We start from the raw sequence: 13,591 nt of genomic DNA, 5'->3' as shown, positions 1-13,591 counted from the left end.
GTATGAACACTTGATTTTATTCTCAACAGAATAATAATAATACAAAAAAAGACTTGAAATCTTCACAGATGATCCAACAGTATGAAAATATATATTCATGTCAGGATAGGATCTATCTGCTATTTATAGAAAAGATAAGATATTCCTTTATTAGACCCACAGCGGGTAAATTTGCAGTGCACAGCAGCAAAGGGGATAGTGCAGAAACAAGAAGCATCAGTAAAAACAAAAAGCAAGATACAACACAGTAAAAAAAAAAAAAAAAAAGGAGATATAAAAATGGGAACAATATATACAGTATTGACAATAAACAGACCATTAACACAATTGCACAAGTGGAAATTGATATTGTACAGTGATGGAATGAAAACGATGTAATCAAGCTGATTTTGTTGCTGCTAATCACTCGCGTCGTCTCCAGTTAGGACACGGTGTTACAGTTGTTCATTATAAAATGACTTCATCAGAAGAACCCCTCAGTCTGCTCCGTCCTCTCTGTGCCAAAAAGCTCAAAGGTCAACAAGTTCGAAGCAGGAACCACAGCAGGTTAAAACAAACTCAGCATAACTATAGAAACTATTGTTGATTAAATGGATTTGCTTTTTTTAAAGAGAACTTTTCTTAAAGGTATAATATGCAACATTCGTTGGCCCCGTTCTCATCCGTCAAATATGACTGCAAAGCATCTAAAGGAGGACTTGTGCCCATTGATGTGTAGCCTAATGCTTGTGTCTTGGTATCAGAAGCTGAGGGACGTGACAAAGCGGTGGTACTTGACCACCTGAACGGGCTGCACACCCTGCACGCCGTTATTGGCTGGAGGTTACACCCCCACGTGGGGCCAGACGACCAGACCCTTACCAATAGAAGTTTAGTGTGCTATTAGTATACTTATTTTAAACTAAAAATAAGAGAGTATACTTTCAGTTTATTTTTGATGTACTTATCAGAGATATACTTAAGTATACTTGGCTTATACAGACAAGTATACAGTAAAGTCTAAGTATACTTGGCTTATACTTATACTTAATATTTTGATTGAGATAAGAAAAGTATAATTAAGTATTCTTGCCTTATAGGCCTACAGAAAGGTATACTTGGCTTGTAGTATATAACTATTAAACTAACAGTATACCTATTCACTTGAAGTATAGTTGCAATAAAAAAATACAACTTAGATGTAAACTAGTTGTGTACTCAAAGTTGACTGTTCTTACACTTAAAGTTTCCTTTTATAACCAAAAAGCCAATAAGCCAAAAGAACTGCAGCTGCTGCTGCTGCAACTGCTATTGGTTCTGCAGCTGCTATTGCTTCTGCAGCTGCTTTAGCTGTCACGTCCCTCAGCTTCTGCTAAAGCAGCTGCTTCTGCATCTGCAGCTGCTTCTGCATCTGCAGCTGCTGCTTCTGCTTGTGCAGCTGCCAAAGCAGCTATTGCTGCTGCCAATCTGGTATCCACTGCTGGCCAGCCATCAGAAGTCCCTGATGGCTGATGCTTCAACAAAGTTTCCGTCCCACTTCCAACATTTGTCTCCTGGATCACCTCGTCTCTTTTCCTGTTACAAACACAGCACATAATTTAAAATGCATACAGTAGGTATTAAGATTTAAGCTGCAAGTGTGGGTGGGCAGTATGGATAAACATGTCCATCATGCCATATGTACATTTATATCACGATAATATATGTTGTGAATTTGTCAGTTTTATTGAAACTAATTTGAGAAATACTAGATAAAGATAGATGGAATAACAGAAAGAAAGATAGATAAAATAACAAGTAGGGACAATGTACTAATGTCACAATTTCCTATAAATAAATAGTCCTGAGTCCCATAATAGCTACAACAAACAACGGACCTCATGCAAGAACATCTTCATATTCTTATCTTAACTTTCTCATACTTCTTTTCGTACCGTCATACAAGTGTGTCACGTCAGATTCAGCAAACGCTCCTAACTTCAGATAACCGTGTATGTTTATGTGCTGTCAGTCATTTCTTTGAACAGCAGTTTATGTCCTGAAATCTAAGTCGACTGAGACCAAAACAACTAATTATTCAACTAATCCACAGTTCTACTCATTTGAATAGAAAAGGGACAATTTTGCGCCAAATGTCAGAATATTTCCTAATTTAAATATGTGTAATTATCACAGGAGCACCGAGACGCTGTTGGCTAAGCAGCACAGTTACGGGTGTATTTCACCCTCTTTGAGAGTTTCTTTTTGTCTTATTTGTGCAGGTTTAGCGGCTACAAAAGCCGCACAATCCTTCCTGTTGTGAATTCACCCCTCAGTGTTTTAGTAACAAACCTGGTGGCTGCATCTGAACACTGATATTTCACCTTTCACAACCCAGATAAGACTCAGAACAGGTGTGTCCTCTACTCAAGTATTTAATCAGTTAATAAATAGTTATAATATAAAATAACCTTATTTACCTAACCTATTATTATTTACCTAACCCAACTGTGTGTGTGCAAAATGTTCATGAATGCAGTTACATTTTAATGTTAATAAAAACTTACATGCCAGAGGATCCTTTCTTCCGCTTCCGCAGCAGCTGCCGCGCCGTCGGCCGCTCCCGCTTCCGCAGCTGTAGCTGTAGCTCCCGCAGCTCCTGCTCCTGCTCCCACTTCCGCAGCTGCTGCCGCGCCGACGGCCGCTCCCGCTCCCGCTCCTGCAGCTGCTGCTCCCGCTTCCGCAGCTGCTGCTCCCGCTTCCGCAGCTGCTGCTCCCGCTTCCGCAGCTGCTGCTTCCGCAGCAGCTGCCGCGCCGTCGGCCGCTCCCGCTCCCGCTCCCGCAGCTCCCGCTCCCGCAGCTGCTGCTCCCGCTCCCGCAGCTGCTGCTCCCGCTCCCGCAGCTGCTGCTCCCGCTCCCGCTGCAGGACCAATCCGGTATCCACTGCTGGCTGACCAGCAGAAGTCCCTGATGGCTGATGCTTCAACAAAATTTCCGTCCCACTTCCAACATTTGTCTCCTGGATCACCTCGTCTCTTTTCCTGTTACAAACACAGCACATTATTTAAAATACATACAGTAGGTATTAAGATTTAAGCTGCAAGTGTGGGTGGGCAATATGGATAAACATGTCTATCATGCCATATGTTAATTTTATATCACGATAATATACAGTATGTTGTGAATTTGTCAGTTTTATGTAAACTAATTTGAGAAATACTAGATAAAGATAGATGGAATAACAGAAAGAAAGATAGATAAAATAACAATAGGGACAATGTACTAATGTCACAATTTCCTATAAATAAATAGTCCTGAGTCCCATAATAGCTACAACAAACAACGGACCTCATGCAAGAACATCTTCATATTCTTATCTTAACTTTCTCATACTTCTTTTCGTACCGTCGTACAAGTGTGTCACGTCAGATTCAGCAAACGCTCCTAACTTCAGATAACCGTGTATGTTTATGTGCTGTCAGTCATTTCTTTGAACAGCAGTTGATGCCCTGAAATCTAAGTCGACTGAGACCAAAACAACTAATTATTCAACTAATCCACTAAGAGGGGCAGTTCTACTCATTTGAATAGAAAAGGGACAATTTTGTGTCAAATGTCAGAATATTTCCTAATTTAAATATGTGTAATTATCACAGGAGCACCGAGACGCTGTTGGCTAAGCAGCACAGTTACGGGTGTATTTCACCCTCTTTGAGAGTTTCTTTTTGTCTTATTTGTGGCACTGATAGAGTTTCTGACAAGAGAGAAAGACCACCAGGGTGGGAGATTAGATTATTAAACATCCACTGCTGGAAACACAGAAACTACCAAGTAGGAATCAGAGAAGTTAAGTAAAAGTAGATTCTGTTCCCACTCAATGATTTCTACAATCTTTTTAAAGTAGTTCCCACTTTAACTCCATCATGTGGGATCATTCTAGGACAATATGAGTATTATAAGGATGTAAAGGCCCAAACATTCACAGCTGTTCTGGTCTACAAGAAAAGGAAGATGATTTTACTGACTTTAGTGTCTGTCAGCGACAGAAAAGATGAATGTAACCATGCTGGAAAGGTTTTAATGATGTTCACAGCTTCATCAGGATATATTCAGAAAGAGTGTGAAAGAATGTTTATGAGGTTAACAGATTAGACTCACTGATCGTCTGCAGAACGGATCGAACCATCATCATCTGACTCCATCTCCTCCGCTGAGGAAGAATTACAGTCCGGCCTGCAGCAAGTGATAGTTACTGTTACTTCATCAGTATGAAAATAAACATTAAAACCAACTTGATTTCAAACATGATAACAGGGTGTGGAATAAAGCAGAAGAGGTTCTACATGTGATGTGTGACTGTACAAAATGAAATGAAAATGATGCTACTTTCTGTGAACAGTCCCGTCTCACACACCTGACTGTCATCACCTGAGGAGTTTACCTATATACACTTCCTACATTAATGCTCCACCCTGTGGTCAATGTCAGAACTGCATGTCACCTTGTGTTGAAGGAAGGATCAAATAAAACAAACTACATTATGGCTCCAACAATCACTTTGTTAACAGATATTTAAGATATCTGGTAGAGTAACAAGACACTTACATGGATCTGTCAAAGGGACACACTGGAGCAAAGAGCTGGAATGGTCTCTTTTGGAGTTTGGTATTTTAATAAATATCTGTATATTTCAGGAGGAGGCCATCAGAGTTTAGAGGTGGCTATTAGCGCTGCTTGAATTGGACGGTTTTTGCAATGAGGCTCATTTGTAGGGCTGTCCTCGACCAAAGACTAACACTCGTACAATTTCATCGACTAATCGATTAGTTGATTTAATGGACAGATCTGTAAAACTGAGTTTCTCCACAAAGAATCTCACTAAAGCACCACTTTAAATCTGCTGTTTACCAGAGATGTGCTCAGAAGTTTACTGGAAATACGTCATTCAGCATGAAAAGAGCATAAAAAACAACTAATCAACTAAAGAAATCTAAGTCGACTGAGACCAAAACAACTAATTATTCAACTAATCCACTAAGAGGGGCAGTTCTACTCATTTGAATAGAAAAAGGCCAATTTTGTGCCAAATGTCAGAATATTTCCTAATTTAAATATGTGTAATTATCACAGGAGCACCGAGACGCTGTTGGCTAAGCAGCACAGTTACGGGTGTATTTCACCCTCTTTGAGAGTTTCTTTTTGTCTTATTTCTGCAGGTTTAGCGGCTACAAAAGCTGCACAATCCTTTTGTGAATTCACCCCTCAGTGTTTTAGTAACAAACCTGGTGGCTGCATCTGCACACTAATATTTCACCTTTCACAACCCAGATAAGAGGAATCAGATTTTTTTACAGATTATATTACAGGATATAGTGACAGTTTGGGCAAACATGACAAAAAGTTATTTTTTATAAAAGTTGCCAACTGTAGTTTTATTTAACCAAGTATGTTATTTAACCTTAACCGTGTCAATCAATGCAGTTACATTTGAATGTTATTAAAGCTTACTTGACAGAGAAATCAATGATGTGACCTTTTGAATTATCACTCTTCATGGACACACCGGAGTCAGAGGATATTTCACTGGTACAGGATCTAGTAGACAAGAGAGAAAGACCACCAGGGTGGGAAATTAGATTATCAAACATCCACTGCTGGAAACACAGAAACTACCAAGTAGGAATCAGAGAAGTTAAGTAAAAGTAGATTCTGTTCCCACTCAATGATTTCTACAATCTTTTTTTTTTTTTTTTTTAAAGTTATTTTTTGGGGTGATTTTTAAGCATTTTATTGATAGGGCAGTGGATAGAGTGTTGGAAAGGGGGAGAGAGAGAAATGACATGCGGAAAGGACCACAGGCCGGATTCGAACCCGGGTCCACCACTGCTAGGACTGAGCCTTGGCATTTACATTGGCGCTCGCTCTACCGACTGAGCTAACCAGCCGCCCTCTACAATCTTTTTTAAAGTACTTCCCACTTTAACTCCGTCATGTGGGATCATTCTAGGACAATATGAGTATTATAAGGATGTAAAGGCCCAAACATTCACAGCTGTTCTGGTCTACAAGAAAAGGAAGATGATTTTACTGACTTTAGTGTCTGTCAGCGACAGAAAAGATGAATGTAACCATGCTGGAAAGGTTTTAATGATGTTCACAGCTTCATCAGGATATATTCAAAAAGAGTGTGAAAGAATGTTTATGAGGTTAACAGATTAGACTCACATAGTGTCTGCAGACTGGACCGAACCAACAACAGCTGTCGCAAACTTCACCTCTGCCACCTCCGCCTTCACTTTCTTCCCCTCCTTCTCCTCCTTCACCTCTGAGGAAGAATCAAAGTCCGACCTGCAGCAAGTGATAGTTACTGTTACTTCATCAGTATGAAAATAAACATTAAAACCAACTTGATGTCAAACATGATAACAGGGTGTGTAATAAAGCAGAAGAGGTTCTACATGTGATGTGTGACTGTACAAAATGTTCTTAATGAAGAAACATTTTAATGTCAGTAAAAGTTTACTTCTGGTTAGGAGAGGGCTTTCTTTGACGTTCTCTCTTCAAGTTTTCTGAACAGACACAGAACCTAGACTTTTTGTTGGCTAATCGATTAGTTGATTTAAAGACTCCGGAAAGAATCTCACTAAAGCACCACTTTAAATCTGCTGTTTACCAGAGATGTGCTCAGAAGTTTACTGGAAATACGTCATTCAGCATGAAAAGAGCATAAAATACAACTAATCAACTAAAGAAATCTAAGTCGACTGAGACCAAAACAACTAATTATTATTAATATTAATAGCAGAATAATAATAATATATAATACCCTTATTTACCTAACCTATTATTTTTTTACCTAACCCAACTGTGTGTGTGCAAAATGTTCATGAATGCAGTTACATTTAAATGTTAATAAAAACTTACATGCCAGAGGATCCTTCTTTGAAATCAGGAGGGGGACTGATTGACCTTATGGGGTGTATCCTCAGGTACCCCCGTCTAGTAGACAAGAGAGAAAGACCACCAGGATGGGAGATTAGATTATTAGACATCCAGACACAGAAACTAACAAGTAGGCATCAGAAAAGATAAGTTAAAGTAGATTCTGTTCCCACTCAATGATTTCTACAATCTTTTTAAAGTACTTTCCACTTTAACTCCATCATGTGGGATCATTCTAGGACAATATAAATATGATCAGGGTGTAAAGTCCATGAGACGAGTTAAAACAAGCTGAGCAGCACATTGATCTGACATTGTGGTTATATCAAGTAAACTTCAACATCTGCAGGTTTCAAATCCTCTAATGGAAGAATTAGCTGCTGTTGTTTGTGTGTTCGTCATCGATTGTTCCATTTTATAGTCTTCAAATAGAGAAAGATAAATGCAGGTTGAGTTTCAGCTTTTGTCCACTCTTTTTGCTCAGTTAAACAACAAAATAAATGACCTGAAGAAAATAAAAGAAAAACAGAAATAAAACTAGTTTTGTTTTCATGTGAAGACGAGTAAAACAGTCGCCTGAAGCACACTGTCGTTCTCCTTTTTCACCACACAAAATAAAAATTCTGATCTGTTTTTCTGTTTTGTTTTTTTGTTGAGCAGATTGAATAATATAATTAAATAAACAGATGATAGAATAAGATTACTTAGAGTATATAAAAGACTTAGTTATAATACCTTTAGATGGTGGAAAACACTGCGACACAGATGAACAAGAGGCAAAAGTGAAACTAATGAACTACTTAAACCCAACCGCTCAACACACGAAGGTGATACTTACAGGTAAAGTAATAAATTAATTTTTAACAGTGTAGTTAGAAATAAACTTTATTACCATACCTGTACATATCACCATAACACTGTATCATAACCATCATTTATAGCCGCCATTGAAAACATCAAAGGGTTTTGCCCTTTTGGACCTAATAGAATTATTCTATTGAGCACAATCTAGCTTGTTATTCGCTCACCTTCCTCAAGTCCAGGGTGCACAAAATGTTGGAAGTTTAGGGCACCCTGGACTTCTAACCCCCAAAAGACACAACTAGACCCCCCTGTCAACCATCAGACCAAATGTGAAGTTCCTAAGTTAAATAGTTTCTGAATTCTGCTCTGAAAACAAAACAGACGGACACATGGAGCTGTATATACCCGACTACGTGGTCACGGGGTATAATAATAATGAATATATATATATATATATATATAACTGGTAAATTAAACTTACTTAAAATTTAGTTTAGTTATTTTACTGTTAAAGAACCAAATTATTATTAATGTTTAGTAATATTTAGTAATGCTATAATGTTAGCGAGTGTGTGTGTGTGTGTGTGTAACAGTTTATTGTTCCAAACATAACATTATATACTATATTGTATTTGTTAACGATTATGAAATGATTTGTATAAAACTTTACAAATCAGAAAGTGTCTGTAAAATGTGTACAATCACATTTTAATGTCAGTAAAAACTTACTTCTGGTTAGGAGGTGGACGGTTTTCTTTAACATTTACGAGATCTTGTGACTGGCCAGACCTAGTATGCCGACGTTCTGAGCATCTGGAAGAAAGATAATCACACACGACCCTGTAATCATCTCATTTTTGTCTCTAACAGTCTTGCAGAGGAATCAGATTTTTTTACAGATTATATTACAGGATATAGTGACAGTTTGGGCAAACAGGACAAAAAGTTATTTTTTATAAAAGAGAGAAGTTTCCAGAACTTAACTTCATCATAATATGAGTATTATACGGGGTAAAGGCCCAAACAGAGACCAGTTGTGTAAGTTGTTGTGTGACCAGTAAGAAAACAGAGAAAGATAAATGCAGGTTGAGTTTCAGCTTTTGTCCACTCTTTTTGCTCAGTTAAACGACCACACTCTAGTTCTGATGTCATCACTCTACAGAGTGCAATACACACTGATGTAGAAGTCTGAGAAGCTCCAAACAAAGTTAAATCTGATTTAAAAGTTGAATAATAGCCAGCACCTACGGAGGATGTGGAACATTTTATAGTTTGAGTGGAGTTTCTAGGTGAAAGTATGAAAAAGAAACTTGATTTCAAACATGATAACAGGGTGTGGAATAAAGCAGAAGAGGTTCTACATGTGATGTGTGACTGTACAAAATGTTCATAATGAGGCAACATTTTAATGTCAGTAAAAACTTACTTCTTTTTCAGATAGGGGCGGCTTTCTTTGAAATTTACAACGAGACCATATGACTGGTCAGACCTAGTACGCCGATGTTCTGAGCGTCTGGAAGAAAGATAATCAAACACACGACCCTGTAATCATCTCATTTTTGTCTCTAACAGTCTTGAAGAGGAATCTGATTTTTTTAACAGATGATATTACAGGATATAGTGACAGTTTGGGCAAACACGACAAAAAGTTATTTTTTATAAAAGTTGCCGACTGTAGTTTTAACCAAGTATGTTATTTAACCTTAACCGTGTCAATCAATGCAGTTACATTTTAATGTTAATTAAAGCTTACTTGACATTTCACTGGTACAGACTCTAGTAGACAAGAGAGAAAGACCACCAGGGTGGGAGATTAGATTATTAGACATCCAGACACAGAAACTAACAAGTAGGCATCAGAAAAGATAAGTTAAAGTAGATTCTGTTCCCACTCAATGATTTCTACAATCTTTTTAAAGTACTTTCCACTTTAACTCCATCATGTGGGATCATTCTAGGACAATATAAATATGATCAGGGTGTAAAGTCCATGAGACGAGTTAAAACAAGCTGAGCAGCACATTGATCTGACATTGTGGTTATATCAAGTAAACTTCAACATCTGCAGGTTTCAAATCCTCTAATGGAAGAATTAGCTGCTGTTGTTTGTGTGTTCGTCATCGATTGTTCCATTTTATAGTCTTAAAATAGAGAAAGATAAATGCAGGTTGAGTTTCAGCTTTTGTCCACTCTTTTTGCTCAGTTAAACAACAAAATAAATGACCTGAAGAAAATAAAAGAAAAACAGAAATAAAACTAGTTTTGTTTTCATGTGAAGACGAGACGAGTAAAACAGTCGCCTGAAGCACACTGTCTTTCTCCTTTTTCACCACACAAAATAAAAATTCTGATCTGTTTTTCTGTTTTGTTTTTTTGTTGAGCAGATTGAATAATATACAGTAATTGAATAAATAAATGATAGAATAAGATTACTTAAAGTATATAAAAGAATTAGTTATAATACCTTTAGATGGTGGAAAACACTGCGACACAGATGAACGAGAGGCAAAAGTCAAACTAATGAACTACTTAAACCCAACCGCTCAACACACGAAGGTGATACTTACAGGTAAAGTAATAAAGTTAATATTTAACAGGGCAGTTAGTAATAAACTTTATTACCACCTGTACATATCACCATAACACTGTATCATAACCATCATTTATAGCCACCATTAAAAACAAGACAAAAGGTTTTGCCCTTTTGGACCTAATAGAATTATTCTATTGAGCACAATCTAGTTTGTTATTAACTCACCTTCCTAAAGTCCAGGGTGCACAAAATCTTTTAAATTTATGACACCCTGGACTTCTAACCCCCAAAAGACACAACTAGACCACCCTGTCAACCATCAGACCAAATGTGAAGTTCCTAAGTTAAATAGTTTCTGAGTTCTGCTCTGGAAACAAAACAGACGAAAGGACGGACACGTGGAGCTGTATATACCCCGAAGACGTGGTCACAGGGGGTATAATAAGAATACATATATATAACTGGTAAATTGATAGTTACTTAAAATTTAGTTGAGTTATTTTACTGTTAAACACCCAAATTATAATTAATAATGTTTACTAATTATTAGTAATGCTTTAATGTTAGCGTGTGTGTGTGTGTAACAGTTTATTGTTTCACATAACATTATATAGTATATTGTATTTGTTAATGATTATGAGATGATTTGTGTAAACCTTTACAAATCATCAGTAATCTTCTGTAAAATGTGTACAACAATAAACTGTTAATAAATAGTCTACTAATGTAATCATAATGTCCATATCAATCATAATAGCCTGAAGAACACTGTCGTTCTCCTTTTTTCCCTCCCACAAAATAAAAAATTTTGATCTGTTTTTCTGTTTTGTTTTTTTTGTTGAGCAGATTGAATAATATAATTAAATAAACAGATGATAGAATAAGATTAATTAAAGTATATAAAAGACTTAGTTACAATACCTTTAGATGGTGGAAAACACTGCGACACAGATGAACAAGAGGCAAAATGAACTACTTAAACCTGACCCCTAAACTCTCGTCAAAGTCAACACAGGTGAAATCTGAAGGTAAAGTCCACACTGGAATCTGATATATAGTCTCCAGGTGATTTGTTAATCTTTATCAAGGTAGATATTAACACTTTATTATGATCACCGTTGTAAATAAGCCTTTATTCTTAACTGACCTGCCTGGTTAAATAAAGGTTTTATATATATATATATATATATATATATAATGTTGTGTGTGTGTGTGTGTGTGTGTGTGTGTGTGTGCGTGCGTGTGTGTGTGTATAACAGTTTATTGTTCCACACATAACATTTTATACTCTATATTATAAGTATTTATTAATGATTATGAAATTATTTTTTAAACCTTTAAGAAACATAAACATTAAATAGATAGATATTTGTGACACTTTGTTAATGGTAAATAACCGCTTTGTAAACCATCTATAAACATTATTTGGATGCTATGTATTATAATACTTTGTTAAATGGTTGATAAATACTTTGTTTTATCTGTTAAAGGATGAATCCACTTTTACAAAAGACACGATCGACACCACAAATGTATAAACACTTGATTTTAATGAAGCTTATGTGTAAATTCAGTCAGGAAGACTAGAGGTGCAATCTCATTCATGCTCAGTCATTCTGGGTCTCTCTCTCATGGGCTATTACTGTCAGCTGATTATGGGCTTCTCTCTTTTCAGAGACCAATCAGATCTTGCCATATCTCCCTAAACCAATCACATCGTTGCTGTCAAAAGTTTAAAACTGTTCTCCTCTATGCTGTTTTCAGTGTCAGTATCAGCACAAACTGATGCGACCCTCCACCACCCCATCACCTCCAGATTCATCCCATCAGAGTAATCCTGCTCCACTTCATTCATCGGATCTGCATCAATCTTCACTACCACCATCACCAGTGTCTAGACCCAGGGGGAATAATCCTAATCCAACTACGGCATCACTTCACCTTTACTATGTCACATTGGGTCTAAAACGCCAAAGACTGTTACTATTCATAAATGTGTGCACTTTGTAATAAATTACCATTCAATTCAGTCTCTTCTGATTTTATTCTCAACAGAATAATCCAACGAAGGGTGCAGAAGCGTTTTCAGCGTAATAAATGAAGCGCTGGGATAAAAGAGGAGTGTAATCAGGGCGGGCTTTAAAGTGCAGGTGATTTATAGCGGGGCAGCTAAACTGAAATATTCGTAACAAATGTGTATTTTGTGATAAAAGCTACAAATTTGGCACAGATGTAGATATAGATATCGGGGCTGCCAATTTGGCCCATGGATGTATTAAGAGAACTGGATCCAGCGTTGGAGGCGGGGCCCGGTCATTCCTATGAGAGTTGCTCAGTGGCGCTAAATGGCTCGACTTCCGTCTGGAAACGTACCCGGATCTTGGCGGATCTTGGGCAACTGGGACATGCGCAGTAGCGTCCGCTCGGTCACATGACTCGGTCACGGGGTCCCAACGTCACGGTCTGGGTTTCATTCACATGAACAGAGGAAAGGAAATAACTCTGGATTCAGCTGTTAGTGCATTTTACAACTTTAAAAACTTATTTTTTTTAAATAAGGGCTATTCAAGTGTTCGTACTGGGAAGTTGATTCACCTCAAAAAAATGTATCCGCTGAGTTACAGACGTCTCTTTCCCAATGTAAGTCAATGGGAAAAGTCTTTTTGGGCCCAACGGCATCACGTGACGGACATGGAAGTTGCAGTACCGCCGTTTGGACACTACGAAAGTTGGGATCGGCGACCGGCGCTCTTCTTGGGGACTTGATTTGGCCCCTGAGGAATGGTCGCCAAATAGGCGCTTAAAATTCTGAAATGTTGCAGAAAACTGATTTTAAGACTCTTGATTATTTCCAAGATGTGTTCAAGCTGATTAGATCAGATGTCAGAAGATCAGACATGTTCTCTTTTACTTCTTTATTTTTCAAGGGTACTTTTTAAAAGCTAATAACCTGAGAAAAATGCAAAAACCAAATAAAAGGAGGGTCTGGGTATTATCAGATAATCCATAATTAATGTTCGTTTTTGAATTACAAATGAATTATGGATTATCTGATCATACCCAGACCCTCTGTTAGCCAGATAAACCCACTTCAGTTCACACTTTAACTCACATGAACATGACGGAATGATGGAATGAACGAGCAGCCTCTCAGGTCTTTAAACACATCATGAGAGTGTCGGTGTACATACCTTCACAGGTGAACAGGAACCGTCTGCAGACACGCTGGGACGCGTGTCAACCTCCTCACAACAAGTGTTTCCTACTATAAAGCTGATTGTTTTCAGTGTTTCTCAATGCCTGTAACACTTAACGCATTGTAACGGTGATCATTAGAGAGCAGACAGCAACGTA

At 37.6% G+C, this 13,591-nt stretch overlaps 1 protein-coding gene and 1 long non-coding RNA gene across 3 annotated transcripts in view; one reads left to right on the top strand and one right to left on the bottom strand.

Moving 5' to 3' along the window:
* LOC119474792 overlaps positions 1 to 636 on the top strand; it is a 29,305-nt gene extending 28,669 nt beyond the window's left edge. The window contains exon 3 of the long non-coding RNA XR_005203652.1: positions 532 to 636. This is a non-coding gene — a long non-coding RNA (uncharacterized LOC119474792). The remainder of the gene's footprint in view (positions 1 to 531) is intronic.
* Positions 1 to 13,591, bottom strand: part of LOC119474775 (nucleolar and coiled-body phosphoprotein 1-like) — a 111,290-nt gene that overhangs the window by 25,986 nt on the left and 71,713 nt on the right. The window contains exon 1 of one of the 2 annotated variants that reach the window (XR_005203647.1): positions 2,526 to 2,542. The exons of the other annotated variant lie outside the window; for it this stretch is intronic. The gene's annotated coding sequence lies outside the window, so the exon portion shown is untranslated. Of the gene's footprint in view, positions 1 to 2,525; positions 2,543 to 13,591 lie in introns of those variants that run through there. 2 annotated transcript variants of the gene reach the window in all.

Source organism: Sebastes umbrosus, chromosome 16 (assembly GCF_015220745.1).
Source record: "Sebastes umbrosus isolate fSebUmb1 chromosome 16, fSebUmb1.pri, whole genome shotgun sequence".
Taxonomy (NCBI): Eukaryota; Metazoa; Chordata; class Actinopteri; order Perciformes; family Sebastidae; genus Sebastes; species Sebastes umbrosus.
The sequence above is the reverse complement of the archived record's forward strand: the minus strand, read 5'-3'. Positions and strand labels throughout refer to the sequence as shown.